General features: G+C 33.6%; 1 protein-coding gene across 4 annotated transcripts in view; it reads right to left on the reverse strand.

Annotated features, from left to right (window-relative positions):
* The window catches only part of LOC101895133 (myb-like protein P), a 166,358-nt gene that overhangs the window by 31,593 nt on the left and 120,393 nt on the right, over positions 1-14,372 (reverse strand). The gene's annotated exons all lie outside the window — the stretch shown is intronic.

Genomic DNA, 14,372 nt, shown 5'->3' on the forward strand with positions numbered 1-14,372 from the left:
CTTTGTCACAGAGTTTTCAATACAGTTTTTATTTTCCGTTCATTTTTATCACTCATTGTGGATATGACAAAAAGCGAACATTTTATTCTTCACATCGTGTTTTTTCCTTTTGTGGAGATCTATGTGGAAATGAAATATGAAAAATGTGGGTTTTTCGTTCGTTCGTTCGAGTGTCGGCATTCACTTGCATTCGACCGACTTTGATTGATGTGTGGTGGTGGTGGTGTTGGCGTATGAGTGATATGATCACAAATGCATTGTATTTATAACTTAAAAAAGTACTCATACGCACTGATGATACATTTGATAGCATAGTAACAGAGAACAGCAATGTGCGAATTTATACAAATAGACTTTGAATTATTAGCGGGGTTTTTATTGAAAAGTTAATTGAATTAACTTGTATTTCATATATATAAAAGCATAAAAATGATTGACTGACTGACTTATTCATCAATGCCCAGGAGAAAATACTTAAACTAGAATCTTGAAATTTTGCACGAGGGCCAGTCTTGGTGTATTGGCGTGCGATAAGACTTGGTTTTGGGAATTTCGTACTAAAAACGTACGAAAAGCTAAAGCTAAATGGAATGAGCTAGAACTCTAAAATTTGGAATGAGTGTCACTGACATAGTACAGGATAGATGTAGCAAAGGGTTTTTGGAAATTCGAACTTAAAGGTTATGAACATTTCTAAAATGTTACTAAATTTATAAAATGCTACCATTTGGTATTATGTAAACGGGTAGAGCTAAAAACTTGAAACTTGGTATGAGAATCAAGATTGGAAAGTAAGTTGGTGGTTTTGAAAATGAGTACTAAGTGTGCGAACTATACTAAATGGTACTAAATATGGGACAGTTTGGTTTAGGTTAAAGGGATAAAGCTGAAATTTTGTATTTGGGTCTCTGTTTGCATTAGGTTTCTGATAAATAGGTGGTTTTAGAAATGGTACCATGTTTGCTACAATTTGGTATTGGGTGAACAGATAGTGCTTGAAATCTGAAGTTGGGAATTAAGGTCATTGTTCACGTGTTTAGCCTGGACATATGTAGGTGGTTTCGGACATTTTTACCATATTTGTTCGAAAAGTACTGAATGGTACTATATCTTGTATTGCATTCCGAAATTTGATATTTAGATTACTAATGGTATCTGTGTTTGAGATTTGGCGGTGGTTTGGAAATGCGACCTATATTTTACGAAAAGTACTAAATAGTACTAAACTTGGTTTTGGGTGTAGGGATACAGCTGAAATCCTAAAATTTGACAATAATCTTCCTTTTTGAAGTCTGTGGCTAAGATACGGAGGTGGTTTTGGAAATGCGTACTATAATTATTCAAAAAGTACTAAATTGGGTATTGAGGCAATGTATAGAGCTCGAATCCCTAAATTTGATATTGTGGTCTCTGTTGGCATCTGGGATTGAGCTTTGGCGGTGGAAAATTCGTACTATATTTGTACGAAAAGTACTAAGTGGTATCACATTTGGTATTGGAATCCTGAAATTTGATATGGATGTCACTGCTTGTGTCTGTGGTTGAAAGAAGCTGGCGGCTTAGGACATGTGTGTTATAATTGTTTTAAATGTTACTAAATTAAAGGGGGAAATTGAAGTGCTGAAATCCAAAATGTTGATATTAAGGTCACTGTTGGTATCTAAGTTTGAGATATGGAGAGTGTTTTGCAAAAGCGTACTATAATTGTACGAAAGGAATGGCTCCAAATTTGGTAATGAGTGAATTGCTGAAATTTAATATGGATATCACTGATGGTGTCTGTAGTTAAAAAAATGAGGTGATTTTGGAAATGCGTACTATAAGCGTACGAAAGTAGATTGAGGTCACCTTTGACGTCTAGGGTGGAGAAATTGAGTTGTTTTAGACATGCGTTTTGTAACTGTACTTAAAGTATTGAAATAAATTTGGGATTGGGTCTTAGGATAAATCTGGAATTCTGAAATTTGATATGGAGGCCCAGTTGGTATTTAGTTTTGAGAGAAGGAGGTGGATTTGGGAACGCATACTATGATTAATCGAAAAGTACTTAATGGTACTAAATTTGCCGTTGAGTGAAGGGAACGGCTTGAATCCTGAAATCTGATATTAAGAACACAGTTTGATTCTGGGATTTAGATATGATTGTGTCCAAATTTTAGTATTGAAAAAAATTTGAATGTGGAACCAGAAAAATTAAATGTGGAACCTAAAAATATTAAATATTTATTACAAAAACCTAAACTACCCGACGAGATCCCGTAAGATTACAGCTTTTTCTTGGAAAATGAAACCAAAAGAATGAAAAACCTTTTTTGAATATTTTTGGGAGAACCTAAATTGAGATACTAAGCCGAAGTCTTCAAATCAGGTAATACCGTACCTTAATGTCCAAACAATTATGTCAAAAATTATTCATTTGTCTGGAAAATTCTAAAGTCAATCCGTCAGGATAGGCGGACATAGTTTAATCAATTAAGAATTTTATGCTGATGGGCTCGCCGATGAATATTTCGAGTTGTTGAAACGAAATGTGAACGAATACTGATGGTTAATGCTGAATATACACTTTCCACCACTTATTACTTCGTACTTTTTGTACCCCTAAATTGGAAATTTTAGAATAATTTCAGAAGTATTCCACCAAGGCTTATACTCATGAACATTTTCAAAGTCCTTACTGTTACTGATAGCCTTGTTACAATGCTTCCCTTTATTGCTTTCTGAAATATATTCTTATATAAATGTTATATATAAATGTATAAGCTGATGATATATCCATGGCTAACGAACTGATATTCTCTTACTAATTCAAATTCTTTTTCTGTATCCTGAAATATAGTCCGGAAAAGGTCTTATAAAAATTGCTATTTTGATAATAATAAAATAAAAGCAATTTTGGATGTATGATTTTCCATAAAATATTGTTTGCCCGTAATACTGAAAATTTTCACCAAGTTTCGTTATACAATTGTCACTTTGGATACCCTCCTTACTTCCTTCCTGCATTACTTTTTTTGTCCCTCCAATACCATAGATATAATATCCTTTCAGTTTGAAATATTACTGTTACTTTATACCGGTATTCAAAATGTACTTGATGCAACAATCGCTGCTGTCGTTACTGGCGTTTCTATCAACTTGCCTACTTCCCAGTCAGCCTGCCTGTTGATATTTGCAAAAGTTCTGAGGGGAAATAGAGAATTTTCACACAAGGCGACAATTGTTCGTCAACGACAGCCAACGAACTAACCAACCAGGAGAAGGAAATGTTCCAAAGATATTTTTCTTTGTCACAGAGTTTTCAATACAGTTTTTATTTTCCGTTCATTTTTATCACTCATTGTGGATATGACAAAAAGCGAACATTTTATTCTTCACATCGTGTTTTTTCCTTTTGTGGAGATCTATGTGGAAATGAAATATGAAAAATGTGGGTTTTTCGTTCGTTCGTTCGAGTGTCGGCATTCACTTGCATTCGACCGACTTTGATTGATGTGTGGTGGTGGTGGTGTTGGCGTATGAGTGATATGATCACAAATGCATTGTATTTATAACTTAAAAAAGTACTCATACGCACTGATGATACATTTGATAGCATAGTAACAGAGAACAGCAATGTGCGAATTTATACAAATAGACTTTGAATTATTAGCGGGGTTTTTATTGAAAAGTTAATTGAATTAACTTGTATTTCATATATATAAAAGCATAAAAATGATTGACTGACTGACTTATTCATCAATGCCCAGGAGAAAATACTTAAACTAGAATCTTGAAATTTTGCACGAGGGCCAGTCTTGGTGTATTGGCGTGCGATAAGACTTGGTTTTGGGAATTTCGTACTAAAAACGTACGAAAAGCTAAAGCTAAATGGAATGAGCTAGAACTCTAAAATTTGGAATGAGTGTCACTGACATAGTACAGGATAGATGTAGCAAAGGGTTTTTGGAAATTCGAACTTAAAGGTTATGAACATTTCTAAAATGTTACTAAATTTATAAAATGCTACCATTTGGTATTATGTAAACGGGTAGAGCTAAAAACTTGAAACTTGGTATGAGAATCAAGATTGGAAAGTAAGTTGGTGGTTTTGAAAATGAGTACTAAGTGTGCGAACTATACTAAATGGTACTAAATATGGGACAGTTTGGTTTAGGTTAAAGGGATAAAGCTGAAATTTTGTATTTGGGTCTCTGTTTGCATTAGGTTTCTGATAAATAGGTGGTTTTAGAAATGGTACCATGTTTGCTACAATTTGGTATTGGGTGAACAGATAGTGCTTGAAATCTGAAGTTGGGAATTAAGGTCATTGTTCACGTGTTTAGCCTGGACATATGTAGGTGGTTTCGGACATTTTTACCATATTTGTTCGAAAAGTACTGAATGGTACTATATCTTGTATTGCATTCCGAAATTTGATATTTAGATTACTAATGGTATCTGTGTTTGAGATTTGGCGGTGGTTTGGAAATGCGACCTATATTTTACGAAAAGTACTAAATAGTACTAAACTTGGTTTTGGGTGTAGGGATACAGCTGAAATCCTAAAATTTGACAATAATCTTCCTTTTTGAAGTCTGTGGCTAAGATACGGAGGTGGTTTTGGAAATGCGTACTATAATTATTCAAAAAGTACTAAATTGGGTATTGAGGCAATGTATAGAGCTCGAATCCCTAAATTTGATATTGTGGTCTCTGTTGGCATCTGGGATTGAGCTTTGGCGGTGGAAAATTCGTACTATATTTGTACGAAAAGTACTAAGTGGTATCACATTTGGTATTGGAATCCTGAAATTTGATATGGATGTCACTGCTTGTGTCTGTGGTTGAAAGAAGCTGGCGGCTTAGGACATGTGTGTTATAATTGTTTTAAATGTTACTAAATTAAAGGGGGAAATTGAAGTGCTGAAATCCAAAATGTTGATATTAAGGTCACTGTTGGTATCTAAGTTTGAGATATGGAGAGTGTTTTGCAAAAGCGTACTATAATTGTACGAAAGGAATGGCTCCAAATTTGGTAATGAGTGAATTGCTGAAATTTAATATGGATATCACTGATGGTGTCTGTAGTTAAAAAAATGAGGTGATTTTGGAAATGCGTACTATAAGCGTACGAAAGTAGATTGAGGTCACCTTTGACGTCTAGGGTGGAGAAATTGAGTTGTTTTAGACATGCGTTTTGTAACTGTACTTAAAGTATTGAAATAAATTTGGGATTGGGTCTTAGGATAAATCTGGAATTCTGAAATTTGATATGGAGGCCCAGTTGGTATTTAGTTTTGAGAGAAGGAGGTGGATTTGGGAACGCATACTATGATTAATCGAAAAGTACTTAATGGTACTAAATTTGCCGTTGAGTGAAGGGAACGGCTTGAATCCTGAAATCTGATATTAAGAACACAGTTTGATTCTGGGATTTAGATATGATTGTGTCCAAATTTTAGTATTGAAAAAAATTTGAATGTGGAACCAGAAAAATTAAATGTGGAACCTAAAAATATTAAATATTTATTACAAAAACCTAAACTACCCGACGAGATCCCGTAAGATTACAGCTTTTTCTTGGAAAATGAAACCAAAAGAATGAAAAACCTTTTTTGAATATTTTTGGGAGAACCTAAATTGAGATACTAAGCCGAAGTCTTCAAATCAGGTAATACCGTACCTTAATGTCCAAACAATTATGTCAAAAATTATTCATTTGTCTGGAAAATTCTAAAGTCAATCCGTCAGGATAGGCGGACATAGTTTAATCAATTAAGAATTTTATGCTGATGGGCTCGCCGATGAATATTTCGAGTTGTTGAAACGAAATGTGAACGAATACTGATGGTTAATGCTGAATATACACTTTCCACCACTTATTACTTCGTACTTTTTGTACCCCTAAATTGGAAATTTTAGAATAATTTCAGAAGTATTCCACCAAGGCTTATACTCATGAACATTTTCAAAGTCCTTACTGTTACTGATAGCCTTGTTACAATGCTTCCCTTTATTGCTTTCCATTCCTTTTTAAGACGAAGTTCCAAAAAGTGACTCTCATTCAAAATTGTAAAGGTTCGGCTCCGTTCAAACGCTCAATATCAATGTTGCACCTAAGAAGTATGAATTTTCAATAATCTCTTCTTCAATCTCTCTCTCTACCAATATGCCCAAGAACTGACCAAAAATATCCAAACTCTAGCTCTAATTGGTTTGTGCGGTTTCGCACTTTTAATACACTTTCAGTATGAATTTCCATAAATTCCGCCTTATTTCATCCCTATCATAATATTGGTAGCCCTCATGCTTAATTTTCGAATTATAGCTTAACTGCTACGCCTTGAGTTTTAAAGATATATTTTCAGTATCCAAAACAGGGTGAGATGAAAAAACTGCAACCTACTGCACACTTCTGTTATTTCTCAGTGACTCGTCCGACAGCTGTATTCCAGTGACAGCTCATTATATTGTTTACAAGCGCACAAAATCATTTTGGTGAGAATTTTACAAAAAAGGTTATTAGTGATGGAATACAACCGTGATAGTGTGATTTCGTTGTATTTGGTAGGAAACCCACAAGTGGCTGTCGTTAGAGCTTTGCGACATTTAAATGTGAATAAATCTTTTGTGTCTCGTACCATCGTTCGTTACCGTGAAAAAGGAGTACGGAGCATTGACATTGCAAAAAGTGCAAAAACTTACACTGCAACAGAAAGAAAATATACTCCAAAGAATTAAAGAGTTGCTTCGCTTGGTCGAAAGTGGTGAACTGCCGAATTGGTTTCCTTCGATGAGAAAGCATTCGTTGTCCAGCAGTATGTAAACAAACAAAATGATAGTGTTTACTTGCCAAAGAGGTCAACTGAAAATGTGCACCTTCGGGTGGCCACCAGAACTCAAGCGCCGGCCGTGGTGATGGTGTGGGCCGTCATAACAGACGATAGTTTCTCTCCGCTCGTATTAATCGACTGTGGCATCAGAATAATTATCGCGAAAATATTCTGGAGGGTGTGCTAAAGCCTTGGGCACGCAAACAAACAGGCATTAGACATTCCAGCACCATCCAGTACTCAGCACCATCGCACTCAGTACGCGCCACCCAAGAATGATTACAAAATTAGTTTCTTCTCTTCATTTTCAGCGCACAATGGCCACCAAAATCTCCAATCCGTTGGACTATTGTGTCTGGAGTATTTTGGAAAGCAAGTTTGGCACTAAAAAATACCAAAGTGTCGATCACCTCAAGCGAGCGCTTCGTTGGAAATGGGAAAAATACCGCAAAGCAACATTCGGTTTCATTGGCCGTGCAAAAGGTGACCAATTCGAAAAAAATCTATAGTTATTCAAAATTTGATGCTTTTTCCGACTATTTTTGCTTTCATTCAATAAAATTAAAAAAAAGTTAAAATTATTGCATTTGACTTTGTAGCAGTTTTATTATCTCACCCTGTATACATTACTAGCTGAACCCGGTGCGCGTCGCTACCCCTTTTGATTTTATATGCATTCAAAATTTTATTTACGAATATATGTTGGATAAAGAAAAACTTATTTAAAAATTAAAAAAAATATATTGCACTAATTTAATGCGTTAATAAACAAAATCATTGCAAAAGCAGTAACATGACATGCATACACGAATGGTTTGTCCTTTGGATTTATTTATTTCATAGCAAATACCAAGCGTGCAGGAAACTGCAATTTTTTTAAGTAGAATGGCATTTCTATTGCAATTAGTGAATTCGAGATAGCAACATACTTCGCTGTAATAAGCGTATTTCAAATAAATTGTTGTGTTGTTTTTTAGTGATAGCCTAAGGCGTTGTGGATCAATGGTTCTTATTAAAATCATATCCCAATCTGATCCGATTTAAATATAATTTTAAAAAAATTACTTTTACACCAAACTCCGCCACACCTTTCATATTTCATTGAAATTGGTGCGTCAAATATGTGAAATCGGCCGAGAATATATATATGGGAGCTATATCCAAATCTTAACTAATTTCCAATTAATTTATCACATTTATTATTATATCCAAATTCCGCCACACATTCTGAATTTCATTGGAATCGGTCATATATATCGTGTTTGGTGCATAATATGTATGAAATCGGCCGAAATATATATGTTAGCTATATCCAAACCTCAACTGATTTCAATATAATTTGGCAATTTTTGCTGGTGCCAGATTTTGTCTCTCTCGCTTTGGGTGCATCAAATATGTGAAATCGGCTGAGTATATATATGGGAGCTATAATCAAATCTGAGCGTATTTGAATATAATTTATCAAATTTATTTTTGTACCAAATTTAGCCACTCATGCCGAATTTCATTGGAATCGGAAATACGTATCGTGTTTTGTGCATCAAATATGTGAAATCGGCGGAAAATATATATGGGAGCTATATCCAAATCTGAACCGATTTTAATATAATTTGACTAATTTATTTTCTAATCAAAATCCCGTTACTTATTCTAAATTTCTTTTGATTCGAACATACATATCGTGTATGGTGCATAAAATACATGAAATCGGTCGAAAATATATATGAGAGCTATATCCAAATCTGAACCGATTTCAATATAATTTGACAAGTGTATATTCGTTTTAATTTCCGCTACACATTCCAAATTTCATTGAAATTAGAGATACATAGCGTGTTTGGTGCATCAAATACATGAAATCGGTCGAAAATATATATGGGAGCTATATTCAAATCTGAAACGATTTCAATATAATTTGACAAATTAATTTTTGCTCCCAATTCCGTAACTTATTTTAAATTTCATTACAATTGGAAATACATATCGTGTTTGGTCCACCAAATACATGAAATCGGCCGAAAATGTATATGGGAGCTATATCCAAATCTGAACCGATTTCAATATAATTTGACAAATTTATTTTCGGATCAAATCCCGTCACACATTCCAAATTTCATTGGAATCGAACATTCATATTGTGTTTGAGGCATCAAATGAACGAAATCGGTCGAAAATATATATGGGAGCTATATCCAAATCTGAACCGATTACAATATAATTTGGCAAACTTATTTTTGTTCCAAATTCCGTTACATATTCCAAATTTGGAGACTGTATCTTCAACCAATCAATAGATATGTGCATACAAAATCTGAATTTTTGGGAGGTACCTCCGATTCTGATGCTATATCTCCAGTTCCAAGTGGAAATCCAAAAATGTATATAGCCTATGTTACTTTCAGGCGATGTTGCAGTATATATGGAAATTTTGAGGAAAATCTATTCAGCGGTTTTCGAGTCCATAAATTACAAACAAACAAACAAACAAACATACATACAAACATTTTCCTCTTTTATAGATGTAGATAAGAAAAATGTACGGAAGTCTATGGCTCGGGTTTTTCCAAAATGGTTAGTTTTTAGACATTTTTTAACATTCTACATGAATCAGATAGTTTTTTCTAGTTTGTCATTTTTATTATATTTATTTTAAATCAAATATTTTATAACATTTTAGGAAACCCCTGACCATTTATATCACTGCAAAACTCCTTGAAGTCCAACACCTTTATTTAAACCGATAGGCGTTATGAAAAAAAGTTGTTTGCAAACCGTATTTCATTCTTTCAATTTGTATTAACAAAACTGAGCAAAACTCAGAAAAGAACATCGACATTTATATCTGAAGAGTAAATCTCTATTTCTTCAAAGTCACCCACAAATCCAATCATGCTCCCATAGCTCCTACTATCCATCCATTCATTCACTCAGCGATACACCTTGAAGTTTGTATTTGAAAGTAAATTGAAATTAAGTGGTTTTCGAGGCATCATTTGTTCAATAAAACCACAAAGCGGAGGAAGAGGATGTAGAACAACAACTACCAAATATTGTATTCAATGATATAAATAAAAACAATAACAACAGCAGTGATATTGAACAGCCATGGAAGACATATTTATCCTTTATAGCAAGTGCCGGCAATGGTGAGAAAGATAACCGTTTGTCAAATACTTGTCTGCATTTGGGGTCAACTGTGGCCCATAGTATAATAATTATGTTATCTGAATTTACTTTAAAATATGACCTTTGATGGTCAATAAAAAAACATGTATTAAAAATCACCACTGCAGCATGTATTGTGATTGAAAAATAATTTAAAAAGAGAATCCACGACTAAATCTCTGAAAGTTTTCGAAAAATATGTCTAAAATCTGTTATTATACAGTCCTTAAAAAGGTAAGTTAAAAATCTACAACTATTGCTGGTTGAAACTTTTTAAATGTTATTTTTTTACTAAATACAAAAAAATATTTAAAACACATTTTAAAGTCCTCTTATATCATTGTCGAGTAAATGAGTTTGTAAAGATATAGGACTATTACTCTGAAATATGTCTAAACAATTATTTATAATAAAAAATTATAAAAAATTTCATTACAAATTCAGAAAAGTTTTTAAAATGTGATCTTCAAAATTCTAGGCAAATCATTGAAAAATGTGTTGACACCATTTAAAGGTCTTTGCAACATATTTTAATAAGTAGTGAAAAGAGTTAGAAAAGTTAGAACTTTGAATACCCTCCGCCATTTGGAACGAATTTGGCAATTTTCCAAAGAAATAACATCGTTTAAAAATCCTGTCAAATCAATACGGCGATGTTGACCTGCATAGGCAGCTTTTGTCAGAAACCAATAAAATATTCAAATGCGAAACTTGAAAAAAATCGGTGAATAATGTACCTAAAATCATCAAAATTCCGAATATAGGGAGGAGCCGTTGGTTATTGGGGCTAATCGAAGACGTGGCCAATTTCTTGTCATAGTCTGTAGTATTCATTACGAACTTCAAATAAAAAATTTGAAACAATTCCGGTGAATAATGTCGCTTAAATCACCAAAATACCGAAAAATTGGAGGTACCGTTATATGGGGGCTATACCAAAACGTGGACCTACATCACCTATTTTCAATACCAAAAGTCCTGCAGACATAATTCATATTTGAGTAAAATTTTATCAACCTACTTCATTTCGTTCGGAAGCTAGAGTGATTTCCACAGGCGGACAGACAGACAGGGCATCGCTAAATCGACATAGAAATTTTTGCTGATCAAGTATATATATACTTTGTGGGGTCTAAAATGTATATTTCGAGGTGTTACAAACGGAATGACAAACTTAATATACCCTCCATGCTATGGTGGAAAATTTACAACACCTCGAAACATCGAAATAAAATTTGTAACACCGCAACACTAAGCGTTTGAGTATTATATACAAGTCGCTTTTATCGTCCGAACCTTACGAAATTTTGCATGGGGGTAGGGTTTGAGTCAGAATTAAAGGCTATTGTTTTTAAAGATGTACATTTAGGGGTTCAAATGGACCAAAAAATCGTTTTACAGTTCTCAATTGAAAACCAATCGACACGGAGTTTTTTTCCTGAGAAGAGAGCTGAGGACAGGGAACAAGTCTAACAGTTTGGATGACCACTGGATTATATTTAGCTGTAAAATGGACTACAACTTTCGTATGAAATTGTTTTGAATAACTAACAATATGAAGAAGTGCCTAAATATTGGATAAGGTTAACATCTGGACAGGGTTCTATGATATTATTTCAAACACAAAATCTTCCAAAATGGATTTAGAGATAAGGGGGCTTTCTCAAAAAAAAAAAAAAAAAAAAAAAAAAAAAAATTAAAACATAAGCCGATGTGATATACTACAATATGTTTGTAGTATATCACATCGGCTTATGTTTTCATTTTTTTTTTTTTTTTGAGAAATAAAAATATATTAAAAAAAATCACAATGGAAAGTTCTTAAAAAATATTTAGAAATCTAAAAGCCATAAAACACATTTCAAAAAATCCTCAACACTGAAAGTCTTGAATTACTCTGGAAAAATCCACAACTTTGAAAATTTAGAGAAATATTTAAAATACAAAATCACGGTTCTGAAAGTCCGAAAAATATTTTTAATAAACCCTTTCTCTGAAAGTGCTGAAGTTGTATTTTTTAAAAATGTACTCCTCTGTAAGTAATGACCAAATGTTTAAAGATTCTAGAAAGTGGAACTCGTGAGAAAATTCAAAACAATTAACGGGTGTGAAAGTCGACATAAATCCAAGTCTACGAAAATCGTTGATAAAATATTTAAAAAAATCCACGAATGTGGAAGTCGTCAAATTTTAAAAATTTATAATATTTTCTACTTGAAAGCTTAGCCTTGAAAATAATTATATTGTACGACACCGAGAGAACGTGGTAAACATATTCATATAAAATCCACGACGTTCACAATATATTAAAAAAAAAAAAAAATAAACAGAATTCTAAAAGTTCTTGAAGATATTGTTTTTATTCACGTTTCCGAATGCTTTGAACATATTTTGTTTAAATCCAAAAAAAAAAAAAAAAAAAACATTCATTCAAAAATTATGTTTAAATAATCCACAGCATGGAAAGTAATAAAAAAATCTTAAATAAAATATTTTTTAAAAAATTCACGACTATGGAAATCCTTAGAATAATAGGTTTAAAAATAAGACTTTTGAAGATATACAGGGTAAGATAATAAACTGCAACAGTGTCAAACGCCATAATTTTTACATTTTTTCAAGTTTTATTGAATGAAAGCAAAAAATGTTGGACTATTGGTGTGAGAAAAGAGGATTTTCTTAATTCTTGAAAACAAATCTTTTTTATACCCTCCACCAAAAAAAGTGTGGAGGGTATATTAAGTTCGTCATTCCGTTTGTAACTCATCGAAATAATCATTTTAGACCCAACAAAGTATATATATTCTTGATCAGCGTAAAATTCTAAGACGATTTAGCCCTGTCAGTCCTTCTGTCCGTCCGTCCGTCTGTTGTAATCACGCTACAGTCTAAACGAATTAAGATAGGAAGCTAAAATTTTGCACAGATCTTTCTTTTGTCTGCAGACAGGTCAAGTTCGAAGATGGGCTATATCGGTCCACGATATCGTATACCCCCCATATAACGGTACCCCCGATATTCGGTATTTTGATGATGTTAGCCACATTTTTCAATGGCATTGTCTGAAATTCCACAAAAGGAAGATTTGTCTATATAGGTCCACGATATCGTATATCCCCCATATAACTGTACCCCCCGATATTCGGTATTTTGATGTTGTTAGCCACATTTTTCAATGGAATTGCCTTAAAATCCACATAAGTAGTTCCTTGTGAGTACTTTACCCCCTGAGAGAGAATTGTCTATACAGGTCTACAATATCGTATATCCCCCATATAACGGTACCCCCCGATATTCGGTATTTTGATGATTTTACCCACATTTTTCATCGGAATTGTCTGAAAAGGAGTTCCTTGTGGGTACTTTATACCTCGGCAGAGAATCATCTATATAGGTCCACGATATCATATAGCCCTCATATAACGGTACCCCCGGTATTCGGTATTTTGATGAGTTTATCCACGTTTTTCAATGGAATTGTCTGAAATTCCACAAAAGGAGTCCTTGTGGGCATTTTACCCCCTCAAAAAGAATTGTCTATATAGGTCCACGATATCGTATATCCCCCATATAACTGTACCCCCGATATTCGGTATTTTGATGATGTTACCCACACTTTTCAATAGAATTGTCTTAAAATCCACACAAGTAGTTCCTTGTGAGTACTTCACCCCCTGAGAGAGAATTGTCTATACAGGTCCACGATATCGTATAGCCCCCATATAACGGTACCCCCCCATATTCGGTATTTTTATGATTTTATCCACATTTTTCATAGGAATTGTCTGAAAATCCACACAAGGAGTTCCTTACGGGTACTTTATACCTCGGCAGAGAATTATCTATATACGTCCACGATATCGTATAGCCCTCAAATAACGGTACCCCCGATATTCGGTATTTTGATGTTTTTAGCCGTATTTTTCAACGGAATGGTCACAAGGGGTTCTTTGTGAGCACTTTACCCCCCGACAGAGAATTCTCTATAGGTTAGCGATATTCGGTATTTTGATGATTTTAGATACTTTTTCCAATTGAATTATCTGAAAATCCACACAAGGAGTTCCTTGTGAGTACTTTACACGCAGACATAGATTTATCTTTATAGGTCCACAATATCGTATATACCCCCATATATCGGCACCTTCCTATATTAGATATTTTAAAGATTTTAAAAGAATTTTTAATTGATTTTATTTTTTGAAAATTTTGTAATTCGTTTCAAATGGTGGAGGGTATTCCTAGTTCGGCCCGGCCGAACTTACTGCTTTTTTACTTGTTTTTATTATGTTTACGACATAATTTGAATGTTCTCACTAAAATTTATTTGAAATTCGAATCTTTTAAAACGTTTTAAAATCCACGACTGCAACTTTGAAAGCCGTTTCGAAA

This window comes from Musca domestica, unplaced genomic scaffold (assembly GCF_030504385.1).
Source record: "Musca domestica strain aabys unplaced genomic scaffold, Musca_domestica.polishedcontigs.V.1.1 42, whole genome shotgun sequence".
NCBI classification, from domain to species: domain Eukaryota; kingdom Metazoa; phylum Arthropoda; class Insecta; order Diptera; family Muscidae; genus Musca; species Musca domestica.